This window comes from Tamandua tetradactyla, chromosome 15 (genome assembly GCF_023851605.1).
Source record: "Tamandua tetradactyla isolate mTamTet1 chromosome 15, mTamTet1.pri, whole genome shotgun sequence".
Classification (NCBI taxonomy): Eukaryota; Metazoa; Chordata; class Mammalia; order Pilosa; family Myrmecophagidae; genus Tamandua; species Tamandua tetradactyla.
Window position 1 is genome coordinate 39,181,544 of NC_135341.1, and position 20,578 is coordinate 39,202,121.

A 20,578-nucleotide genomic window follows, 5' to 3' on the forward strand; every position below is an offset into this window, starting at 1 on the left:
CCTCTTTCTTCTTTTTTAATGCAGACATTTAAAGTTAAAAATTTCCCTTTGAGAACAAAGGAATGTCAATACTGCAAGGTGTTGAAAATGATGTCAATTAATATTTTAAAACTTTAACTTATGTGTGAGACTAAAGCAAAAAATGTTTATTTGGTACAAAATTTATATTTTGACTAGTGCATTTCCTTATATAACTTATGTGGACAGCTTAATTGAATGCTGTAAGTACATGCTCATTCAGACCATATATGGCCTCCTGGAGAACATTGCCCCAGCCCTGCAAGATATTGCCACCAAGTTGGCACCATAATTGGGTCTTCAAAAGGCCATTTTGTCATTCTGTCAACCCAGTTGCCTCTGGATGATGGGGAACATGATAAGAGAATTCCATGAGCATATGCCCATTCCCACACTTCATTTGCTCTGAAGTGGGTTCCTTAATCAGAAGCAATACTGTGTGGATACTATGATGGCAGATAAGGCACTCCATACAACCACTGATGGTAGTTTTTGTAGTAGTCTTTGTGCAGGAAGGCAAACCCATATCTGGAGTATGTGTCTATTCCAGTAAGAACAAATCATTGCCCCTTCCATCATGGAAGCGGCCCGGTGTAATTAGGTGGCAGGCTGATAACCTTGGGAAATGGTGTCCATAACGGACTGAGTGTCGGTATCTACTGCTGGCAGATTGAACACTCAGCGGTGGCCGTAACCAGGTCAGCCTTGGTGAGTGGATGTCCATGTTGCTTAGTCCATGCATAACCTCCCTACCACCATGCCCACTTTGTTCATGAGCTCATTGGACAATGACAGGAGTGGCTGGAAAAAAAAGATGACTTGTATCCACAGAACAGGTATCTTATCCACTGGATTATTAAAACCTTGCTCTGCTGAAGTTACTCTCTGTTGAGCATTCGTGTGGAACACAAACATCTTCATGTTTTTTTGCCCACTCAGAAAGGTTTGTCCAGTTTGGACTGTGCTGCCAGTTTTCAATTATACTCCTTCCAAGTCCCTGACCATCCATTAATGACCCAAACCATTAGCAACAACCGCTCATAAGTCTGTATACGAACACATCTTTAGCCAGTTCTCTGTTCAAGTGAAATGAACAGCCAGGTAGGTGCACTGCTTGAAGTTCCACCTACTGGGAGGATTTTCCCTCACCATTGTCCTTTAGGGACATCCCAGAAAGGGGCTGTAGTGCTGTAGCTGTTCACTTTTGGATGGTACCTGCACATTGTGCAGAACCATTTGTGAACCAGGCCCAAGTTTTTTCTTCCTCAGTCAGCTGACTGTAAGGAACTCCCCAGGAGGCCGTTGCCCTGGGCTGAGAAAGAGAAGGTAATGTGGCAGATGTGGGGACCACGAGCATTTGGGCTATTTTCTCATGTAACTTACCTGTGCCTTCAGACCCTGCTGTTTATTTTTAATTTTCTTTTTTTTTTTCTTCGAGCCCTATCTCTTATATACTATTTCCATTTTATGATAGAGTGCTACTGTGCATGCCCAATTTTATGGTATGATGGGTCAGATAACATCCAGGTAACTCAGGTCTCATGATAACTTAGTGGCCCATGGTTCAGTGTCCAATATCTACTAAGGCCCAAGAGCAGGCCAAAACTGTTTCTCAAAAGTAGAGTAGTTTTAGGGACACCCAAATCAATAGGCCAAGCCATTGATCTTGAGGCTTATTCTTGTGAAGCTTATGTAGGTAGCAGAGAAGCTTAGCCTACCTATAGGTATGCCTAAGAGTTACTTCTGGAGGACCTCTTTTGTTACTCAGATGTAGCCTCACTCTCTTTACATTCAACTATGCAAGTGAAATCATTGCCCTCCATGCTGTGTGGGACAGGACATCCAGGGGTGAAAGTCTCCCTGGCAGCGTGGGAGGTGACTCCCAGGGATGAGTCTGGCCCTGGCATCATGGGATCAACAATTCCATCCTGACCAAAAGGGGGAAAAGATGTGTAACTAATAAAGTACCAGTGGCAGAGAGAGTTCAAATAGAGTCTAGAGCTACTCTGGAGGTTGCTCTTATGCAAGCTTCAGTTAGACGTTGCTACCTACCATAACTTGCCAAATCCCAACCAGAACCATTCCAGCCAATCCTAAATAATCCTCGGGTAAAATATGAGATTCTATGAAGTTTCCATGTACTAGAGTAACTTTCCAGAAACCTATAAGTTCCAGATGGGTCCCTGAACCAAATAAGTCCTGAAACCTAGAGGGCCCAGGTTCTCCCTACCCCCACATTATTGACAGCCCTTCCAACATGAAAAAGTTAGAATGGCCATAGCCCAAATACCTAAAGAGAGGAGTAGAAAGATCAAAGGTGATGGTGGAGTTATACAGAGAAGATAGGATTTGACAAATGAATATGATTGCTGAATCATTAAATTGATACCTCTTTTAGTCTCCAGTATCTTAGAGCTTCTAGAGGTAAAAACCTGAAATTGTGGAATTGTAATCCTTGTCAAACTCTGAAATATGTTCTACAACTGATTGTGGTGCTGTGCTTTGAAATTTATTGCTTTTTTGTATATGTTATTTTTCGCAAAAAAAGAAAAAAAATTCAATTATCATGATTAAAAAAAGTATCTATTCCTTCTGGCCTCCTATATTCTGGAGCAGCTAGAAGGAAAAATCTGAGAGGATCATGTGGTAGCCCACAAAAAGACAAACTCTGGGATCTGTCCTGTAATTACTTGTTGAAGAATGCTTTGAAAACGATTGCTTTTTTCTTTCTTTGCTTGTTATATATGTTATATTATACAATTTAAAAAATTAAAAAACAAAACAAAAAAGTAGAGTAGTTATTTGAAGAGGATGGAAAGGCTTTACTCCAAAATCCTAAGGGCCTGCTTTGTGATTCTCCTATAGGGGCCTAACAAAGTCTCCAGACAGCATATTTATCGTCTTATGAAGGGCTCCAGGAAGAGAATTAAGACCCACCTCAAATAAGGTGGGTTACATCTCAATTGAAATGACCTAATCAAAGATCCCACCTACAATAGGCCTGTACCCACAGAATGAATTGAAAGAATGTGGCCTTTTCTGGGGTACATAATACCTACAAACTACCAGTTACTATAACTATATTTTTAAACTTTGTAAATAGAAGAAAAATATTTTAATTGGGTTTTCTTCATTTATTAGTCAAGTAGACCATTTTTTAACTGTTTATACTTTGGTGAAATGTTCTTATGGGTTTTTTAATACAAAAGTATTTCCCTATTGCCACATTTATTGCACATGTCTTCCCCAGTTCATTTTACACTTTTCATTTTGGTTAGGCTTCTCTTTTTATTCATGCAATTTTATTGAGAGATATTTACATACCAGACAAACCATTGAAAATGTACTGTCACCGGCTCACAGCATCATCATATAGTTGTGCATACATCCCCATTATCAATTTTAGAAGATTTTCATTTCGAGTATATTTTTAATCCCCATTATTTTGCCTTTCATCCCCATAATTTTTGTTATGTGTAGTTTTAAACACATTCATCTTTTTGCTCACACATTGTCTTTTTAATATCCTTTAGTTCTATAGCCACCATTAGTTTATTTCTGTCCATTTTTAACATCAACTACATGAATTGATTTAGGAGATTTTTTTTGAACTTTGATTAGTTTTTTGTAATTTTATGTCTTCTCTGAGTTTTTTTTGTTGTTGTTGTTCTCTTCGTCTGAGCTATATCTTCCTTGATCTTTGATCTATTTTTTTTTTTGTATACTGTGTGGCAGGGTCAGATTTCATTATTTTTCCATGTGAGTATCCCGTTATCGCGGTACTATTTGTTGAATTTTTGTTTGTTTGTTTTGCTTGTTTGTTTTGTTTTGGGAAAAGTGCATGGACCGGGAATCGAAACCAGATCTCCTGCATGGCAGGTGAGAATTCTACCACTGAACTACCCTTACACCCCCTGTCTTCCTTGATCTTTGACAAGAGTGCTAAGTCCATTGAATGAGAAAAGTACAGATTCTTCAACCAGTGATGCTGGAAATATTGGATATCCATATGCCAAAGAATAGAAGTAGATCCCTGTCCTAGTTTGCTAGCTGCTGGAATGCAACACACCAGAGATGGTTTGGCTTTTAATAAAAGGGGATTTATTTTGTTGTTTCTTCAGAGGAAAGGCAGCTAACTTTCCACTGAGGTTCTTTCTTACGTGGAAGGCACAGGATGGTCTCTGCTGATCTTCTCTCCAGGCCCTTGGGTTCCAACAACTTTCGCCAGGGTGACTTCTTTCTGCATCTCCAAAGGCCTGGGCTGAGCTGCTAGTGCTGAGATGAGGAATGCCAAGCTGCTTCGGCTGTGCTACATTGAGTTCTCTCATTTAAACACCAGCCAATTAAGTCAGACGTCACTCATTGCAGCAGACACACCTCCTAGCTGACTGCAAATGTAATTGGCAACAGATGAGGTTCACGTACTGTTGGCTTATGTCCGCAGCAACAAGACTAGGCATGCTCACCTGGCCAAGTTGACAACTGAATCTAACTAACACAATCCCTTACTCCTAGGATATACAAAAATGAACTCAAAATGGATTGTAGTATTTTTGCAAATATTGGGCATTTGTTAACTGAGGCTCAGTTTCTCTCTCTTGCCTAGGATCTTACTGTTGTTTGTCCTTGTGTTACGGCTCTTTTTTTGATGCTTGGTCCAGCTTATTTTGGACCTTTAGAGTAGCCCACATTTGAATTTTCAGTTTTTTCAAGTTTTTTGCCCTTTTTTTCTTTTATGTGCAATTGTTTCAGCTCTAGAGAAAATCTTCCTTTCCTCTGTTTCTTCTCTGGGAATGTTTTATCTTCCTGTTTGTTTCTGTGCACAGTTTTCTCCCCAGCGTCTAGGATTTGTTTAAATTCTCTCCCTTACTCAGTGCCCCCTTTTCTTTACACTTTTCAGTTCTGGGACCCATCATGTCTTACAGTAGTCCAATCCCCCTTTTTTATATTCTGTGATGCTTTTCTGTCTCTTGTTTCTTCCCCATTAGGGTATCCCACCTTGTGGAGCCAGATGGAGTCAATCCAGAAAGGTCCATTTTGTGTTTTTGCATGGTCCAGTAAACAGAGTCTGGGTTGAGTTAGTGCACTTCTTGCCAACAGCTCTGTGATAGTCTCTTTTTTCCCTGGGGGCACCTTTGTATGTGACACCCCTCAGCTGCTTGTGTTCTGCCCTGGATCTCAGCGGACTTGGGTCCCCATGCCTGGATATGCATAGGGTTCTAATCTATTGTTGAGCATGGCTCTGTGGTCTGCCACGATGGCAAGAGGAATCTGGGCTGTGCTGCCTTTGTGTGACTCCTAAGATCAAGTGATTGCAAGGGGTCTGGATTGGCAAATCTCCTACCTAATTTTAGTGTTTTTATTTCTTTTTCTTTGATTTGGTGTTTGTGGTGTCCTTCTTCAGTCTCTGTTATACTCCAGGGTTCCAAGCAAGTGGGATTTGTCATTTTGTTAATTAATTTTGAGGGGAGACTTTTCCAGGGGATGTCTTATGTCGCCATGTTGATGATGTCACTTGGTAGTGTTCTTTGCACAAAAGTTTTAAATTTTTGATGAAGTCCAGTTTATCCAATTTTTCCTTTGTTGCCTGTGTTTTCATATCTTATCTATGAGTTCTTTTAATATAAGGTCCTGAAAAATTTCTCCTATGTTTTCTTTTAAGATATTCATGGTTTTAGCTTTTATATTAAGGTCATTGATCCATTTTGAGTTAATTTTTGTATATACTGTGAATTAGGGATCTACTTCCATTCTTTTGCATATGGATATCCAGTTTTCCCAGCATCATTGGTTGAAGAATCTGTACTTTTCTCATTGAGTGGACTTAGCATTCTTGTCAAAGGTCAGCTGTGTGTGAGGGTGGTGTATATGGACACTTTGTACATTTCATTCCACTGCTTTCTTTCTTATATGTGATGAGTTGTTTTTCCCTTGCTGCTTTTAAGATTATCTTTGTCTTTCAATACTTTGAGTATGATGTTTCCAGGCGTAGATCTCTTTGAGTTTATCCTGTTAGAAGTCGGTTGAGCTTCTTGGATGTCTGATTTTCTACCAAGAATGGATAGTATTTGGTCATTATTTCTTCACATATTCTTTCTGCCTTTTTTCTCTCTCCTCTTTTTCAGGGACTATCAATATGTATATGTTGTGGTATCTTTCATGGTGTCCTACAGGTCTCTGAGGTTCTACTTATTTAGTTTAATAGATTTTAGTAATTGTGGTAATATATACATACAGAAGTTAAATTTTAATTATTTTAAGTGTATAATTCTGTATAATTAAGTACATTGACAGTATTGTGTAACCTTCACTTCTATTGTTTCCAGAATATTTTCATCATCTCAAACACAAACTAGTATCCATTAATGGTCACTCCCTATTCCCACTCCCCCAGTCCCTGGTAACCATTAATCAACCTTCTGTCTCTATGAATTTGCTTATTCTAAGTATTTCCTAAGAGAAATCCTACATTTATCCCTCCGATTCTGGCTTATTATACTCAATGTGATGTCTGCAAGGTTCAGCCATGTTGTAGCACATCAGCACTTCATTTCCGTTTTCTTTGTTTGCAGATTTTGTTGGGATATATTCACTTATCATATATTCCATCCAAAGTATACAATCAGTATCTCATAGTATCATCACTTAGTTGTGCAGTCATTACACTCAATTTTAGATAATTTTATTTGCTCCAAAAAGAAAATTAACAAACACCAAAAAGAACACCCAGAGCACCCCCATATCCCTTAGCTCCCCCTATTATTGATCCCTAGTATTGATGTAGTATACCAGTTACTGTTATTTTTTGTTAATTTTTTTTATTGTATAGTATAACATATATGAAAAGCAAAGTAAGAGAAAAGCAGTAGTTTTCAAAGCACTCTTCAAGGAGTAATTACAGGACAGATCCCAGTTTGTCATGGGCTACTATATGGTCTTCTCAGATTTTTCCTCCTAGCTGCTCCAGAATATTGGAGGCCAGAAGAAATAAATATTTTTTTATCATCACAATCTATTTTTTTGTGTGTGTGTGAAAAATAACAAATATACAAAAAAGCAATAAATTTCAAAGCACAGCACCACAATTAATTGTAGAACATATTTCAGACTTTGACATGGGTTACTATTCTACAGTTTTAGGTTTTTACTTCTAGCTGCTCTAAGATACTGGAGACTAAGAGAGATATCATTTTAATGATTCAGCAATCATACTCAATTGTTAAATCCTATCTTCTCTGTATAACGCCACCATTACCTTTGCTTTTTCTGTCCCTCTCTTTAGGGGCATTTGGGCTATGGCCATTCTAACTTTTTCATGTTGGAAGGGTCTGTCACCAACATAGAGTAGGAAGATGGTGGTGTGGTTACTGTTGATGAAAGAATTTTAGGGTATTACTTTTTAAGTTTGTAGCTTGCAAAAGGTATTTTTCCCACATACCACACTGTATTATTAATTCTTTGTATCAGTGCTGTACATTTGTACTAGTTCATACAATAATCTATTTAAATTTGTAGTGTTAATTGGTGACATACAGGACTCTAAACATCTGTTTTCAACCATTCATTTCCTTCTTATGGCTGAATCCCATTTCACTTTGTATGTCTATACTATAATCCATTCATCTGTCAGTGGACACTTGTGCTGCTTCCACCTTTTGGCTGTTGTGAATAGTGCAGCTATGAATTTTGGTGTACAGTTATCTGTTTGAGTCCCTATTTTCACTTCTTTGAATATATACCTAATAGTGGAATTACCTGGTCATATAGTAATTCTGTGTTCTAAATTTCTGAGGAACTATCAAAATGTATTAGCAGTGGCTGCATCATTCTACATTTCTTCCAACAGTGTAGTAGGGCTCCTATTTCTCTGTTAGCAAAACAAGTTTGCTAACACTTTTTGCTTACTTTTTTTTTTTTAATAGCCACCCTAGTGGGTGTGAGGTGATTTCTCATTGTAATTCCGATTTGCTTTTCTCTAATAGCAAATGACATTGAGCATCTTTTTATGTGTTCATTGGCCATTTGTATATTTTCTTTGGACAAATGTCTGTTCGAATCCATTGCCCATTTTTAAATTGGGTCATCTTTTTATTGTTGATACAGTTCTTCATATACTCTAGATATTAAACTCTTATCAGATATATGGTTTCCAGTTACTGTCTCCCATTCTGTAGGTTGTCTTTTCGCTTTCTAGTTATAATGTCTTTTGCATAAAAGTTTTAAATTTTAATGAGGTCCAATTTATCTATTTTTCCTTTTGTTGGTTGTGCTTTTGCTGTGAAATCTAAGGCTCTATCACCTAATACAAGGTCTTGAATATTTTCCCTATGTTTTCTTGTAAAAGTTTTATTGTATTAACTCTTACTTATAGGTGGTTGTTCCATTTTGAATTTTTGTATATGGTGACACGTAGGGAATCAAAATTCATTATTTTGCATTTGGATTTCCAGTTGTCCCAGCACCATTTACTGAAGACAGTGGCACCATTGTCAAAAATCATTTTGCCTAAGGATAAGTTCAGCCTACTTAAAATTAGGCCTAAGAGTCACCCCTAAGGGAGCCTCTTTTGTTGCTCAGATGTGGCCTCTCTCACTCTCTGCCAACACAGCAAGCAAACTCACCGCCCTCCCCCTCTCTACGTGGGACATGACTCCCAGGGGTTGTGGACCTTTCTGGCAATGTGGGATAGAAATCCTAAATGAGATGGGAGTCAGCATCAAGGGATTGAGAAAACTTTCTCAACCAAAAGGGGGAAGAGTGAAGTGAGACAAAATAAAGTGTCAGTTGCTGAGAGGTTCCAAACAGAGATGAGAGGTTATCCTGGAGGTTATTCTTACGCATTAAATAGAAATCACCGTTTTAGTTAAGGTGTAATGGAGAGGCTGGAGGAAACTGCCTGAAAATGTAGAGCTGTCTTCCATAATGGATAATAATAAATAATAGGGGGAACGAATGTTAAAATGAATTTAGTAGATTGAAATGCTAGTGATCAATGAAAGGAAGGGGTAAGGGGTATGGTATGTATGAATTTTTTTGTTTCTTTTTCTGAATTGATGCAAATGTTCTAAGAAATGATCATGATGATGAATATACAACTATGTGATAATATTGTGAATTCTGATTATATATGTAGAATGGAATGATCATATGGTAAGAATATTTGTGTTTGTTATGTTAAAAATATTTTTTTAATTAATAAAAAAAATGCTATCCCCCCCCAAAAAATGTCATCTTGCCTTAGGTTTGGGGGTTATTGCTGGACTCTGAATTTTATTTCATTGCTCTATGTGTTTATGCCATGATCACACTTCTAATTATTGTTGCTTTGTACTAAGTTCTGAAATCAGGAAGCGTTAAGTGTTCCAACTTTGTTCTTTTTCAAGATTACTTTGGTTATTTGGGGACCCTTGCAATTCCATATAAATTTGAGAATCGGCTTTTTTTTTTTTTTACATTAAAAAAAATTTGTTTAATAATTAAAAAAATAAAGAAACAAAATAAAACAACATACATAATCAGTAATTCACAATATCATCACTTAGTTGCATGTTCATCATTTCTTAGAACATTTGCATTAATTCAGAAAAAGAAATAAAACGAACACAGGAAAGAAAAAAAAAAAGATTATACCTACCATACCCCTTACCCCTTGCTTTCATCGATCACTAGCATTTAAACTAAATTTATTTTACCATTTGTTCCCCCTATTATTTATTTTTATTCCGTATGTTCTACTCCTTTGTTGACAAGGTAGATAAAAGGAGCATCAGACACAAGGTTTTCACAATCACACAGTCACATCGTGACAGTTGTATCATTATTCAGTCATCCTCAAGAAACATGGCTGCTGGAACACAGCTCTACATTTTCAGGCAGTTCCCTCTAGCCTCTCCATTACATCTTGAATAACAAGATGATATCTACTTGATGCATAAGAATAACCAGAATAACCTCTTGACTCTGTTTGGAATCTCTCAGCCATCGACACTTTGTCTCATTTCCCTCTTCCACCTTTTGGTCGAGAAGGTTTTCTCAATCCCTTGATGCTAAATCTCAGCTCATTCTAGGGTTTTTCTCAATCCCTTGATGCTGAGTCTCAGCTCATTCTAAGATCTCTGTCCCACGTTGCCAGGAAGGTCCACACCCCTGGGAGTCATGTCCCACGTAGAGAGGGGGAGGGTGGTGAGACTGCTCGTTGTGTTGGCTGGAGAGAGAGGTCAAATCTGAGCAACAGAAGAGGCTCTCTTGGGGGTGACTCCTAGGCCTAAATTTTAAGTAGACTTGACCTATCCTTTGCAGGGTTAAGCTTCATATGAACAAACCCCAAGACTGGGGGCTCTGCCTATAGCTTTGGTTGTCCACACTGCTTGTGAGAATATCAAGAATTCAACTTGGGGAAGTTGAACTTCTCCCCGTTCTCACCACTCCCGGAAGGGGGCTTTGCCGATACTTCTCCACTCACTGATCAAATCACTCTGGGATTCATCGGGGCATCACTCTGGACAAACCAGCAAAATCTCATGTCCTACCTGAGATTCCAAGTACTTATGGCGTTCAATCAAACTATCTACATAAGTTATATTAGGAAATGCACTAGTCAAAATATAAATTTTGTAACAAATAAACATTTTTTGCTTTAGTCTCACACAGGTGACATTTTAAAATATTAATTACCATCTATTTTCAGTACCCTGCAATAATGACATTCCTTTGTTCTTCCTCATGCAAAAACATTTTTAAAATTGTACCTTGTACATTTCACTATTATTATACACTCTAGGCCTTCCTAGATTATACCATCTCAATCTTTAACATTTATCTTTCTTTCTGATTTCATTTATGTCCCCAGCCCTCCTCCCTCTATCATTCTCACATGCAGCTTCATTCAGTGTTTTTAGCATAATTGTATGACAGTTAGGTAGTATTGTGCTGCTCATTTCTGAGTTTTTGTATCCAGTCCTGTTGCACAGTCTGTATCCCTTCAGCTCCAATTACCCAATATCTTACCCTATTTCTATCTCCTGATGGTCTCTGTTACGAGCAGAATATTCTAAGTTTATTGACTAATATCAGTTCATATCAATGAGACCATACAGTATTTGTCCTGTAGTTTTTGGCTAGTCTCACTCAGCATAATGTTCTCAAGGTCCATCCATGTTGTTACATACTTCATAAGTTTATTCTGTCTTAAAGCTGCATAATATTCCATTGTATGTATATACCACAGTTTGTTTAGCCACTCGTCTGTTGATGGACATTTTGGCTGTTTCCATGTCTTGGCAGTTGTAAATAATGCTGCTATAAACATTGGTGTGCAAATGTCTGTTTGTGTCCTTGCCCTTAATTCCTTTGAGTAGATTCCCAGCAATGGTTTTCCTGGGTCATATGGCAATTCTATATTCAGCTTTTTGAGGAACCGCCAAACTGCCTTCCAGAGCGGTTGCACCATTTCACATTCCCACCAACAGTGAATAAGTGTGCCTCTTTATCCGCATCCTCTCCAGCACTTGTCATTTTCTGTTTTGTTGATAATGGCCATTCTGGTGGGTGTGAGATGATATCTCATTGTGGTTTTGATTTGCATTTCTCTAATGGCCAGGGACGTTGAGCATCTCTTCATGTGCCTTTTGGCCATTTGTATTTCCTCTTCTGAGAGGTGTCTGTTCAAGTCTTTTACCCATTTTGTAATTGGGTTGGCTATCTTTTTGTTGTTGAGTTGAACAATCTCTTTATGAATTCTGAATACTAGACCTTTATCTGATATGTTGTTTCCAAATATTGTCTCCCATTGTGTAGGCTGTCTTTCTACTTTCTTGATGAAGTTCTTTGATGCACAAAAGTGTTTAATTTTGAGGAGCTCCCATTTATTTATTTCTTTCTTCAGTGCTCTTGCTTTAGGTTTAAGGTCCATAAAACCGCCTCCAATTGTAAGATTCATAAGATATCTCCCTACATTTTCCTCTAACTGTTTTATGGTCTTAGACCTAATGTTTAGATCTTTGATCCATTTTGAGTTAACTTTTGTATAGGGTGTGAGATATGGGTCTTCTTTCATTCTTTTGCATATGGATATCCAGTTCTCTAGGCACCATTTATTGAAGAGACTGTTCTGTCCCAGGTGAGTTGGCTTCACTGCCTTATCAAAGATCAAATGTCCATAGATGAGAGGGTCTATATCTGAGCACTCTGTTCGATTCCATTGGTCGATATATCTATCTTTATGCCAATACCATGCTGTTTTGACCACTGTGGCTTCATAATATGCCTTAAAGTCAGGCAGTGCAAGACCTCCAGCTTCATTTTTTTTCCTCAAGATACTTTTAGCAATTCGGGGCACCCTGCTCTTCCAGATAAATTTGCTTATTGGTTTTTCTATTTCTGAAAAATAAGTTGTTAGGATTTTGATTGGTATTGCATTGAATTTGTAAATCAATTTAGGTAGGATTGACATCTTAACTATATTTAATCTTCCAATCCATGAACACGGTATGCCCTTCCATCTATTTAGGTCTTCTGTGATTTCTTTTAACAGTTTTTTGTAGTTTTCTTTGTATAGGTTTTTTGTCTCTTTGGTTAAATTTATTCCTAGGTATTTTATTCTTTTAGTTGCAATTGTAAATGAGATTCGTTTCTTGATTTCCCCCTCCGCTTGTTCATTGCTAGTGTATAGAAATGCTACAGATTTTTGAATGTTGATCTTGTAACCTGCTACTTTGCTGTACTCATTTATTAGCTCTAGTAGTTTTGTTGTGGATTTTTCCGGGTTTTCGACGTATAGTATCATATCGTCTGCAAACAGTGATAGTTTTACTTCTTCCTTTCCAATTTTGATGCCTTGTATTTCTTTTTCTTGTCTAATTGCTCTGGCTAGAACCTCCAACACAATGGTGAATAATAGTGGTGATAGTGGACATCCTTGTCTTGTTTCTGATCTTAGGGGAAAGTTTTCAATTTTTCCCCATTGAGGATGATATTAGCTGTGGGTTTTTCATATGTTCCCTCTATCATTTTAAGGAAGTTCCCTTGTATTCCTATCTTTTGAAGTGTTTTCAACAGGAAAGGATGTTGAATCTTGTCAAATGCCTTCTCTGCATCAATTGAGATGATCATGTGATTTTTCTGCTTTGATTTGTTGATATGGTGTATTACATTAATTGATTTTCTTATGTTGAACCATCCTTGCATACCTGGGATGAATCCTACTTGGTCATGATGTATAATTCTTTTAATGTGTTGTTGGATACGATTTGCTAGAATTTTATTGAGGATTTTTGCATCTATATTCATTAGGGAGATTGGCCTGTAGTTTTCTTTTTTTGTGATATCTTTGCCTGATTTTGGTATGAGGGTGATGTTGGCTTCATAGAATGAATTAGGTAGCTTTCCCTCCACTACGATTTTTTTGAAGACTTTGAGGAGAGTTGGTACTAATTCTTTCTGGAATGTTTGATAGAATTCACATGTGAAGCCGTCTAGTCCTGGACTTTTCTTTTTAGGAAGCTTTTGAATGACTGATTCAATTTCTTTACTTGTGATTGGTTTGTTGAGGTCATCTATGTCTTCTTGAGTCAAAGTTGGTTGTTCATGTCTTTCCAGGAACCCGTCCATTTCATCTAAATTGTTGTATTTATTAGCGTAAAGTTGTTCATAGTATCCTGTTATTACCTCCTTTATTTCTGTGCGGTCAGTAGTTATGTCTCCTCTTCCATTTCTGATCTTATTTATGTGCGTCCTCTCTCTTCTTCTTTTTGTCAGTCTTGCTAAGGGCCCATCAATCTTATTGATTTTCTCATAGAACCAACTTCTGGTCTTATTGATTTTCTCTGTTGTTTTTATGTTTTCAATTTCATTTATTTCTGCTCTAATCTTTGTTATTTCTTTCCTTTTGCTTACTTTGGGATTAGTTTGCTGTTCTTTCTCCAGTTCTTCCAAGTGGACAGTTAATTCCTGCATTTTTGCCTTTTCTTCTTTTCTGATATAGGCATTTAGGGCAATAAATTTCCCTCTTAGCACTGCCTTTGCTGCGTCCCATAAGTTTTGATATGTTGTGTTTTCATTTTCATTTGCCTCGAGGTATTTACTAATTTCTCTTGCAATTTCTTCTTTGACCCACTCATTGTTTAAGAGTGTGTTGTTGAGCCTCCACGTATTTGTGAATTTTCTGGCACTTTGCCTATTATTGATTTCCAACTTCATTCCTTTATGATCCAAGAAAATGTTCTGTATGATTTCAATCTTTTTAAATTTGTTAAGACTTGCTTTGTGACCCAGCATATGGTCTCATCTTTGAGAATGATCCATGAGCACTTGAGAAAAAGGTGTATCCTGCTGTTGTGGGATGTAATGTCCTATAAATGTCTGTTAAGCCTAGCTCATTTATAGTAATATTCAGATTCTCTGTTTCTTTATTGATCCTATGTCTAGATGTTCTGTCCATTGATGACAGTGGTGAATTGAAGTCTCCAACTATTATGGTAGATGTGTCTATTTCCCTTTTCAGTGTTTTCAGTATATTCCTCACGTATTTTGGGGCATTCTGATTCGGTGCGTAAATATTTATGATTGTTATGTCTTCTTGTTGAATTGTTCCTTTTATTAGTAGATAGTGTCCTTCTTTGTCTCTTTTAACTGTTTTACATTTGAAGTCTCATTTGTTGGATATTAGTATAGGTACTCCTGCTCTTTTCTGGTTGTTATTTGCATGAAACATCTTTTCCCAACCTTTCACTTTCAACCTATGTTTATCTTTGAGTCTAAGATGTGTTTCCTGTAGACAGCATATTGAAGGATCCTGTTTTTTAATCCATTCTGCCAGTCTATGTCTTTTGATTGGGGAATTCAGTCCATTAACATTTAGTGTTATTACTGTTTGGGTAATACTTTCCTCTACCATTTTACCTTTTGTATTATATATATCATATCTGATTTTCCTTCTTTCTACACTCTTCTCCATACCTCTCTCTTCTGTCTTTTCATATCTGACTCTAGTGCTCTCTTTAGTATTTCTTGCAGAGCTGGTCTCTTGGTCACAAATTTTCTCAGTGACTTTTTGTCTGAAAATGTTTTAATTTCTCCCTTATTTTTAAAGACAATTTTGCTGGATATGGGAGTCTTGGTAGGCAGTTTTTCTCTTTTAGTAATTTAAATATATCATCCCACTGTCTTCTAGCTTCCATGGTTTCTGCTGAGAAATCTACACATAGTCTTATTGGGTTTCCCTTGTATGTGATGGATTGTTTTTCTCTTGCTGCTTTCAAGATCCTCTCTTTCTCTTTGACCTCTGACATTCTAACTAGTAAGTGTCTTGGAGAGCGCCTATTTGGGTCTAATCTCTTTGGGGTGCACTGCACTTCTTGGATCTGTAATTTTAGGTCTTTCATAAGAGTTGGGAAATTTTCAGTGATAATTTCTTCCATTAGTTTTTCTCCTCCTTTTCCCTTCTCTTCTCCTGGGACACCCACAGCACGTATATTTGTGCGGTTCATATTGTCCTTGAATTCCCTGATACCCTGTTCAAAATTTTCCATTCTTTTCCCGATAGTTTCTGTTTCTTTTTGAAATTCAGATGTTCCTTCCTCCAAATCACTAATTCTATCTTCTGTCTCTTTAAATCTATCATTGTAGGTATCCATTGTTTTTTCCATCTTTTCTACTTTATCCTTCACTTCCATAAGTTCTGTGATTTGTTTTTTCAGTTTTTCTATTTCTTCTTTTTGTTCAGCCCATGTCTTCTTCGTGTCCTCCCTCAATTTATTGATTCCGTTTTTGAAGAGGTTTTCCATTTCTGTTCATATTTTCAGCATTTTTTGTCTCAGCTCTTGTATCTCATTTGAACTATTGGTTTGTTCCTTTGACTGGACCATATTCTCAATCTCTGAGCGTGGACTGTTATCTTCTGCTGCTGGCGTCTGGGCATTTAGTCAGATTTCCCTGGGTGTCGGACCCAACAAGTTTGTAAGATTTTTCTGTGAAATCTCTGGGTTCTGTTTTTCTTATTCTGCCCAGTAGGTGGCACTCGTGGCACACGTTTGTCTCACGTGTTTGGAAGGGGTCCCCCGGTCACCGTTCTCCGCGGCCTGGGGATTTCCGATCCAATTCTCTCAGTTGGTCCGGGGGGCCGCGCGTGTTGGAGTCGTCAGCCCCCGCGCCTTGAGGGGACCCTGTGGCTGCTTTATTAATTCCCCTATTGGTGTTTGGTTGGACCCAGTCCCTGCCACTGTCGGAAATTCCCTCCTCTCCTTGGAGGGGTGTCGGTCGCCGGCCGCAGCGGCCTGGGGAATTTGCCACCGGACCAGGAAGCGGCCCGCGGGGCAGGGGCATCGTTCGCCGGCCACCGCGCTCAGGGGAATTCACCACTGGACCAGGAAGCCGCCTGCGGGGGAGGGGCGTCGGTCGTCGGCCCCTGGGGCCTGGGGAATTCGCCACCAGACCAGGAAGCCGCCCGCGGGGGAGGGGTGTCGGTCGCCGGCCACTGCGGCCTGGGGAATTCCCCACCGGAGCAGGAAGCCGCCCGCGGGCGAGGGGCACCGGTCGCCGGCCACCACAGCTTGGGTAGCCCTCTGATCCGAGACTCGTAGCTGGTCCAGGAAGCCGCCTGCAAAAGAGGGGCGCCGGCCACCGCGGCTTGGGAAACTTGCCTCTCCGAGACTCTCAGCCGGCCCGGGAAGGAGGGAGGGAGGTGCTTCGGCCGCCAGCTGCCGCTACTCAGGGAATCGCGCTCCGCTCGGGAATCTCACCGCAGCAGAGTCTCGCAGTCCGTCTAGCCAGTCCAGACTGGGGTATGCTCTGTGTCCATTCCCTGTCGTGGCCCCGGGAGCTGTACTTCACTGTTTCTGTTCACCTAGTAGTTGCTCTGGAGGAGGAACTAAGACACACGTACCTTACTAAGCCACCATCTTGACCCCTCAGCTCTTGGGAAGCTTTTTAATGAGTGATTCAATTTCTTTACTTGTGATTGGTTTGTTGAGGTTATCTATTTTTTCTTGAGTCAAAGTTGGTTGTTCATGCCTTTCCAGGAACTTGTCCATTTCATCTACATTGTTCTATTTATTAGCGTAAAGTTTTTCATAGTATCCTGTTATTACCTCCTTTATTTCTGTGAGGTCAGTGGTCATGTCTCCTCTTCCATTTCTGATCTTATTTATGTGCGTCCTCTCTCTTCTTCTTTCTGTCAGTCTTGCTAAGGGCCCATCAATCTTGTTGATTTTCTCATAGAACCAACTTCTGGTCTTATTGATTTTCTCTATTGTTTTCATGTTCTCAATTTCACTAATTTCTGCTCTAATCTTTGTTATTTCTTTCCTTTCGTTGCTTTGGGGTTAATTTCCTGTTCTTTCTCCAGTTCTTCCAAGTGAACAGTTAATTCCTGAATTTTTGCCTTTTCTTCTTTTCTGATATAGGCATTTAGGGTAATAAATTTCCCTCTTAGCACTGCCTTTGCTGCGTCCCATAGGTTTTGATATGTTGTGTTTTCATTTTCATTCACCTTGAGATATTTACTAATTTCTCTTGTAATTTCTTCCTTGATCCACTGATTGTTTAAGAGTGTGTTGTTGAGCCTCCACGTATTTGTGAATTTTCTGGCACTCTGCCTATTATTGATTTCCAACTTCATTCCTTTATGATCCGAGAAAGTGTTGTGTATGATTTCAATCTTTTTAAATTTGTTGAGACTTGTTTTGTGACCCAGCACATGGTCTATCTTTGAGAATGATCCATGAGCACTTGAGAAAAAGGTGTATCCTACTGTTTTGGGGTGTAATGTCCTATAAATGTCTGTTAAGTCTAGCTCATTTATTGTAATATTCAAATTCTCTGTTTCTTTATTGATCCTATGTCTAGATGTTCTGTCCATTGATGACAGTGGTGAATTGAAGTCTCCAACTATTATGGTAGATGTGTCTATTTCCCTTTTCAGTGTTTTCAGTATATTCCTCACGTATTTTGGGGCATTCTGATTCGGTGCGTAAATATTTATGATTGTTATGTCTTCTTGTTGAATTGTTCCTTTTATTAGTAGATAGTGTCCTTCTTTGTCTCTTTTAACTGTTTTACATTTGAAGTCTCATTTGTTGGATATTAGTATAGGTACTCCTGCTCTTTTCTGGTTGTTATTTGCATGAAACATCTTTTCCCAACCTTTCACTTTCAACCTATGTTTATCTTTGAGTCTAAGATGTGTTTCCTGTAGACAGCATATTGAAGGATCCTGTTTTTTAATCCATTCTGCCAGTCTATGTCTTTTGATTGGGGAATTCAGTCCATTAACATTTAGTGTTATTACTGTTTGGGTAATACTTTCCTCTACCATTTTACCTTTTGTATTATATATATCATATCTGATTTTCCTTCTTTCTACACTCTTCTCCATACCTCTCTCTTCTGTCTTTTCATATCTGACTCTAGTGCTCTCTTTAGTATTTCTTGCAGAGCTGGTCTCTTGGTCACAAATTTTCTCAGTGACTTTTTGTCTGAAAATGTTTTAATTTCTCCCTCATTTTTAAAGACAATTTTGCTGGATATGGGAGTCCTGGTAGGCAGTTTTTCTCTTTTAGTAATTTAAATATATCATCCCACTGTCTTCTAGCTTCCATGGTTTCTGCTGAGAAATCTACACATAGTCTTATTGGGTTTCCCTTGTATGTGATGGATTGTTTTTCTCTTGCTGCTTTCAAGATCCTCTCTTTCTCTTTGACCTCTGACATTCTAACTAGTAAGTGTCTTGGAGAACGCCTATTTGGATCTGTTCTCTTTGGGGTGCGCTGCACTTCTTGGATCTGTAATTTTAGTCTTTCCTAAGAATTGGGAAATTTTCAGTGTTAATTTCTTCTATTATTTTTTCTCCTCCTTTTCCCTTCTCTTCTCCTTCTGGGACACCCACAATACGTATATATGTGCGCTTCATGTTATCATTCAATTCCCTGAGCCCTCTGCTCAAATTTTTACATTCTTTTCCCTATAGTTTTTATTTCTTTTTGAATTTCAGATGGTCTATCCTCCAGTTCACTAATTCTAGCCTCTGTCTCTTTAAATCTACCATTGTAGGTTACCATTGTTTTTTTCATTTCTTCTACTGTAACTTTCATTCCCATAAGTTCTGTGATTTGGTTTTTCAGACTTTCCATTACTTCTTTTTGTTCATCCCATGCCTTCTTCATGTCCTCCCTCAATTTATTGATTTGGTTTTTGAAGAGGTTTTCCATTTCTTTTCGTATATTCAGAATTAGTTGTCTCAGCTCCCGTATCTCATTTGAGCTATTGGTTTGTTCCTTTGACTGGGCCATATCTTCAATTTTCCTGGTGTGATTTGTTATTTTTTCCTGGCGTCTGGGCATTTAATCAGATTTCCCTGAGTGTGGGACCCAGCAGGTTGAAAGATTTTCCTGTGAAGTCTCTGGGCCCTGTTTTTCTTATCCTGCCCAGTATGTGGTGCTTGTCTATCTGCGGGTCCCAACAGCAAAAGATGTTGTGGCTCCTTTAACTTTGGAAGACTCTCGCTGCTGGGTGTGTAGTGGAGACAGAGGAAAGGTTGTAGGTTGGTTTTAATGGCTTCAGATTGTGAAGTCCTGGAACCTGAATTCCTTGAGAGAGGGATTCCACCTGAGTTGCGTTTCACCCCTCCCGCGGGGAAGGTTCAGGTTGTAGAGAGCCCTGAAAGCCTCCTGTTTCTGTGTTTGGGGCAGTTGCAACCTGTGTAATCCCAGCGCTGAGCCCAGAGACAACCAAGCCTCCATAGAAGGAGCTGCAGAAGGCTCTGTTTCGCCCCCTTTCCTCTTTTTCAGTTAGCCCAATAGGTGACTTCCACCTTGATCAGTTTCACCTTGAGGTAAGGGCCTATTTTTAGTAGTCAGAAGTTGTTCATTAATGCCACTATTGGTGTTCGGTTGGGCTCAGTCTCTTACTACTGTTGGAGACTCTTTCCTTTCCCTCCAGGAAGTCACCTGTACGGGAGGGGCGCCGGCCGCCACCGCTTGGGGGACCCCTGACCCGAGGCTCCCAGCCAGCCCAGGAAGCCGTGTGTGTGAAAGGCGCTCTGGTCGCTGGCCGCCACGGCTTGGGGAACCGCCGATCTGAGGCTCCCAGCCGGCCCGGGAAGCCGCGTGTGGGACGGCCGCCGTGGCTTGGGGAACCGCCGATCCGAGGCTGCCAGCTGGCCCGGAAAGCCGCGTGTGTGGAAGGGGCTCCAGTTGCCGGCCACCGCGGCTTGTGAAACCGCTGATCCGAAGCTCCCAGCCCGCCCAGGAAGCCGCGTGCATGGGAGGGGCTCCAGTTACCGGCCGCCGCGGCTTGGGGAACCGCCTGTCCGAGGTTCCCAGCCGGCCCGAGAAGTCGTGTGTGTGGGAGGGGCTCCAGTCGCTGGCCACCGCGGCTTGGGGATCCGCCGATCCGAGGCTCCCAGCTGGCCCGGGAAGCCGCACGTGGGGGAGGGGCGTCATCTGCTTCGGCTTGGGGAACCGCCGATCCGAAGCTCCCCGCCGGCCTCGGAAGGAGGGAGGGAGGGGCTCCTGCCGCCAGCCACCGCGACCCGGGGTAGCACGCACCTCTCGGGGACCTCACCGCA

The 20,578-nt window shown here is 39.8% G+C and overlaps 1 protein-coding gene across 3 annotated transcripts in view; it reads left to right on the forward strand.

Annotated features, from left to right (window-relative positions):
* Positions 1 to 20,578, forward strand: part of SCAP (SREBF chaperone) — a 94,575-nt gene that overhangs the window by 29,910 nt on the left and 44,087 nt on the right. Inside the window, exon 2 of one of the 3 annotated variants that reach the window (XM_077129482.1) lies at positions 2,884 to 2,965. The exons of the other annotated variants lie outside the window; for them this stretch is intronic. The gene's annotated coding sequence lies outside the window, so the exon portion shown is untranslated. The remainder of the gene's footprint in view (positions 1 to 2,883; positions 2,966 to 20,578) is intronic. 3 annotated transcript variants of the gene reach the window in all.